Source organism: Ranitomeya imitator, chromosome 2 (genome assembly GCF_032444005.1).
Source record: "Ranitomeya imitator isolate aRanImi1 chromosome 2, aRanImi1.pri, whole genome shotgun sequence".
Classification (NCBI taxonomy): domain Eukaryota; kingdom Metazoa; phylum Chordata; class Amphibia; order Anura; family Dendrobatidae; genus Ranitomeya; species Ranitomeya imitator.
The window spans coordinates 818,385,860-818,391,859 of record NC_091283.1 but is presented as its reverse complement, the minus strand read 5'-3'; positions in this window follow the sequence as shown (position 1 = coordinate 818,391,859).

Genomic DNA, 6,000 nt, shown 5'->3' with positions numbered 1-6,000 from the left:
TTGTAATATAATTGTAAATAAACACTGTCTGGTTCCAAGTGACACCAGTAGGGTTGAGCGAAACGGATCGGTCATTTTCAGAAGTTGCCGACTTTTGGCAAAGTCGGGTTTCATGAAACCCGACCCGATCCCTGTGTGGGGTCGGCCATGAGGTCGGCGATCTTCTTATCGGGTATCGGAATTCCGATACCGAGTTCCGATATTTTTGCGATATCGGGAATCGGTATCAGGATCCATATTCATGTGTAAAATAAAGAATAAAAATAAAAAATATTGATATACTCACCCTCGGACGCGCCCTGGTTCCAACCGGCAGTCTCCCCTCCTAAGAATGAGCGAGTGAAGGACCTGCGGTGATGTCGCGGCTTGTGATTGGTCGCGTGAGCGGTCACGCGACCAATCACAAGCCGTGACGTCATCGAAGGTCCTTCACTTGCTAATTCTTAGGAAGGAAGGCTGCCGGTTAGAACCAGGGCGCGTCCGAGGGTGAGTATATCCCTATTTTAAAGAATAAAAATAAAAAATATTGTCATTATGTTTTTACTAAAATCCACACAGTTGCAGTTATTGTGCATTTTTTTTCATTGAATTTGAATACTTTTAGTAATTAGTAAAGCATTTTGGTATAAATTTCAGTTTGTGTTTGATGATGACAAATAAATTACTTCAAATTTACATTTGATTTCATAACTATGTTCTGAAATAATGACAGAATAGTAACATAGTAACATAGTAACATAGTTAGTAAGGCCGAAAAAAGACATTTGTCCATCCAGTTCAGCCTATATTCCATCATAATAAATCCCCAGATCTACGTCCTTCTACAGAACCTAATAATTGTATGATACAATATTGTTCTGCTCCAGGAAGACATCCAGGCCTCTCTTGAACCCCTCGACTGAGTTCGCCATCACCACCTCCTCAGGCAAGCAATTCCAGATTCTCACTGCCCTAACAGTAAAGAATCCTCTTCTATGTTGGTGGAAAAACCTTCTCTCCTCCAGACGCAAAGAATGCCCCCTTGTGCCCGTCACCTTCCTTGGTATAAACAGATCCTCAGCGAGATATTTGTATTGTCCCCTTATATACTTATACATGGTTATTAGATCGCCCCTCAGTCGTCTTTTTTCTAGACTAAATAATCCTAATTTCGCTAATCTATCTGGGTATTGTAGTTCTCCCATCCCCTTTATTAATTTTGTTGCCCTCCTTTGTACTCTCTCTAGTTCCATTATATCCTTCCTGAGCACCGGTGCCCAAAACTGGACACAGTACTCCATGTGCGGTCTAACTAGGGATTTGTACAGAGGCAGTATAATGCTCTCATCATGTGTATCCAGACCTCTTTTAATGCACCCCATGATCCTGTTTGCCTTGGCAGCTGCTGCCTGGCACTGGCTGCTCCAGGTAAGTTTATCATTAACTAGGATCCCCAAGTCCTTCTCCCTGTCAGATTTACCCAGTGGTTTCCCGTTCAGTGTGTAATGGTGATATTGATTCCCTCTTCCCATGTGTATAACCTTACATTTATCATTGTTAAACCTCATCTGCCACCTTTCAGCCCAAGTTTCCAACTTATCCAGATCCATCTGTAGCAGAATACTATCTTCTCTTGTATTAACTGCTTTACATAGTTTTGTATCATCTGCAAATATCGATATTTTACTGTGTAAACCTTCTACCAGATCATTAATGAATATGTTGAAGAGAACAGGTCCCAATACTGACCCCTGCGGTACCCCACTGGTCACAGCGACCCAGTTAGAGACTATACCATTTATAACCACCCTCTGCTTTCTATCACTAAGCCAGTTACTAACCCATTTACACACATTTTCCCCCAGACCAAGCATTCTCATTTTGTGTACCAACCTCTTGTGCGACACGGTATCAAACGCTTTGGAAAAATCAAGATATACCACGTCCAATGACTCACCGTGGTCCAGTCTATAGCTTACCTCTTCATAAAAACTGATTAGATTGGTTTGACAGGAGCGATTTCTCATAAACCCATGCTGATATGGAGTTAAACAGTTATTCTCATTGAGATAATCCAGAATAACATCCCTCAGAAACCCTTCAAATATTTTACCAACAATAGAGGTTAGACTTACTGGCCTATAATTTCCAGGTTCACTTTTAGAGCCCTTTTTGAATATTGGCACCACATTTGCTATGCGCCAATCCTGCGGAACAGACCCTGTCGCTATAGAGTCACTAAAAATAAGAAATAATGGTTTATCTATTATATTACTTAGTTCTCTTAGTACTCGTGGGTGTATGCCATCCGGACCCGGAGATTTATCTATTTTAATCTTATTTAGCCGGTTTCGCACCTCTTCTTGGGTTAGATTGGTGACCCTTAATATAGGGTTTTCATTGTTTCTTGGGATTTCACCTAGCATTTCATTTTCCACCGTGAATACCGTGGAGAAGAAGGTGTTTAATATGTTAGCTTTTTCCTCGTCATCTACAACCATTCTTTCCTCACTATTTTTTAAGGGGCCTACATTTTCAGTTTTTATTCTTTTACTATTGATATAGTTGAAGAACAGTTTGGGATTAGTTTTACTCTCCTTAGCAATGTGCTTCTCTGTTTCCTTTTTGGCAGCTTTAATTAGTTTTTTAGATAAAGTATTTTTCTCCCTATAGTTTTTTAGAGCTTCAATGGTGCCATCCTGCTTTAGTAGTGCAAATGCTTTCTTTTTACTGTTAATTGCCTGTCTTACTTCTTTGTTTAGCCACATTGGGTTTTTCCTATTTCTAGTCCTTTTATTCCCACAAGGTATAAACCGCTTACACTGCCTATTTAGGATGTTCTTAAACATTTCCCATTTATTATCTGTATTCTCATTTCTGAGGATATTGTCCCAGTCTACCAGATTAAGGGCATCTCTAAGCTGTTCAAACTTTGCCTTCCTAAAGTTCAATGTTTTTGTGACTCCCTGACAAGTCCCCCTAGTGAAAGACAGGTGAAACTGCACAATATTGTGGTCGCTATTTCCTAAATGCCCAACCACCTGCAGATTTGTTATTCTGTCAGGTCTATTAGATAGTATTAGGTCTAAAAGTGCTGCTCCTCTGGTTGGATTCTGCACCAATTGTGAAAGATAATTTTTCTTGGTTATTAGCAGAAACCTGTTGCCTTTATGGGTTTCACAGGTTTCTGTTTCCCAGTTAATATCCGGGTAGTTAAAGTCCCCCATAACCAGGACCTCATTATGGGTTGCAGCTTCATCTATCTGCTTTAGAAGTAGACTTTCCATGCTTTCTGTTATATTTGGGGGTTTGTAACAGACCCCAATGAGAATTTTGTTACCATTTTTCCCTCCATGAATTTCAACCCATATGGACTCGACATCCTCATTCCCTTCGCTAATATCCTCCCTTAAAGTGGACTTTAGACAAGACTTTACATAGAGACAAACCCCTCCTCCTCTCCGATTTTTACGATCCTTTCTAAACAGACTGTAACCCTGTAAGTTAACTGCCCAGTCATAGCTTTCATCTAACCATGTCTCGGTTATTCCCACTATGTCAAAGTTACCTGTAGATATTTCTGCTTCTAGTTCTTCCATCTTGTTTGTCAGGCTTCTGGCGTTTGCGAGCATGCAGTTTAGAGGATTTTGTTTTGTTCCAATCTCCTCACTGTGGATTGTTTTAGAAATGTTCTTACCTCCCTTCTGAGTATGTTTTCCTGGGTCGTCTTTGTTCGAGTCTAATGTTTTTCTTCCCGTCCCTTCTTCTTCTAGTTTAACGCCCTCCTGATGAGTGTAGCGAGTCTTCTGGCGAATGTGTGTTTCCCAGGTTTGTTGAGGTGTAGTCCGTCTCTGGCGAGGAGTCCATCATACCAGTAATTCACACCGTGGTCCAGGAATCCAAATCCTTGTTGTCTGCACCATCGTCTTAGCCAGTTGTTTGCATCAAGGATCCTGTTCCATCTCCTGGTGCCATGCCCGTCTACTGGAAGGATAGAAGAAAAAACTACCTGTGCATCCAGTTCCTTTACTTTCTTCCCCAACTCTTCAAAGTCCTTGCAGATTGTCGGTAGGTCCTTCCTTGCCGTGTCATTGGTGCCAACATGTATCAGAAGAAATGGGTGGACGTCCTTGGAGCTGAAGAGCTTTGGTATCCTATCGGTCACATCCTTGATCATCGCACCTGGAAGGCAGCATACTTCTCTTGCAGTTATGTCCGGTCTGCAGATGGCTGCTTCGGTGCCTCTCAGTAGTGAGTCTCCCACCACCACCACTCTTCGTTGCTTCTTGGCTGTACTTTTTGCTGTCACTTGTTGCTGTGTGCCCTTTTCTTTTTTGCTTGCTGGTATTGCTTCATTCTTAGGTGTGCCATCTTCATCCTCTACAAAGATTTGATATCGGTTCTTCAGTTGTGTGGTTGGTGATTTCTCCATGGTCTTCTTGCTTCTTTTGGTCACATGCTTCCACTCATCTGCTTTTGGAGGTTCTCTGACACTTTTTGCACCTTCTGTGACCAGTAGAGATGCTTCTGTTCTGTCTAGAAAGTCTTCATTCTCTTTGATGAGTTTCAAAGTTGCTATTCTTTCTTCCAGACCCTTCTTCTAAAAGGGCCACTAGTCTACACTTCTGACAGGTGAAATTGGATTCTTCTTCTGGTCGATCTGTGAACATGTAGCACATGCTGCAGCTCACCATGTAGGTTGTCACATCTGCCATGTTGCTCCTAGATCCTGCTGACTTGCTGTGTGTTTTCCTTCTTGTGTAATCTACTCAGCCAAGCTCTCTTGCAATAATGTCCTACAGGCTTTGGTGATGCTTTCGAAGCAGCTGGTCCAGGCTGTACCCAACGATCTTCTAGCTTAGGGAGACTTCGCTTCTCCCAGAAGGCACCTGGAATATGCAAATTAGCCTCCTGAAGCTTGAATCCCTGGTTTGGTGATGCTTTCAAACAATAAAACTTGATTGTTCTGAACAGCCAGCATGTTCATTTTAATGAAATATGACGATTTTGAGCCTGGGGTCATATAAACCCCATGGTACCAAAGCAGTGATTTTTTTTCATGGTTCCACAGCAGGGTTAATACAAATTTGTCTGTTGAGATTCAAATTCAAATTTGGCAGTTTGCTTGAGATTGGCTAGGAAATTTCAATTGCATCAAGTTTATTTGATAGTATATGTCATATTAAAATCTAGGGCCTATCCAGTGATATAGTGAAAATGATTTAGGAACCTTTTAGAATTTATACTTTAAATACCTTATTATCAAATGGGTTGATCTTGGATTTTGAACAGGGGCCTTATTTAGAAAAGATTAGGTATGTTTATTATTATGGGAAGATTATGAGAATATTTATTCCCAATGTAGTGATTTTCTGTTTCGACTTGCTAATTGAAGGTTCTCAATCATGTGTGGTAAGGTGATTTAATAATAGGATAGTCTCCCCTTTTAATTGTGTTGGTTAGATTTATCGGGTGGGTTTTATATGCATTTAGTTTTATCAGTGTTAGATATTTTTGGGATATAAATACTGATATTTTTGTGGAGACTGGAAGAACATACCTCTCAAACACTCTAATTAAAGACTTTTTACATAGCCTACCAGTACTCTTGTTTTGCACTGATGAGGGTCAAATATCCTGAGCTACGGTATTTTTAGTTAAAATATGGAATGTAAGTATAAAATCATGCTCTGATCAAATTCAATTAACTATTTTATTGAAAGGTTTATTCTAGATTGTCTCTTTTAATATACTTTGAATATATTTGATATTTACTCATACTTTTTAATTTTGTTAAGTTTTATTATAATTTTTTAATTTAAAAAAAATGATTGCCATGACCATAGTCTGTATGCACCCTTAGAGGTGGTGGAATTTTTATAATATTACTGGTATCTATATAGAGTTTTGACCTATTTTGACAGGAAATTAGATAGTTGAGATCACAAACTTTGAAGAGGCCATAATGGTGAAACTCTGAGTCAGGCACAATTTTATAAGCTCATTGTAACAACTTTTTAT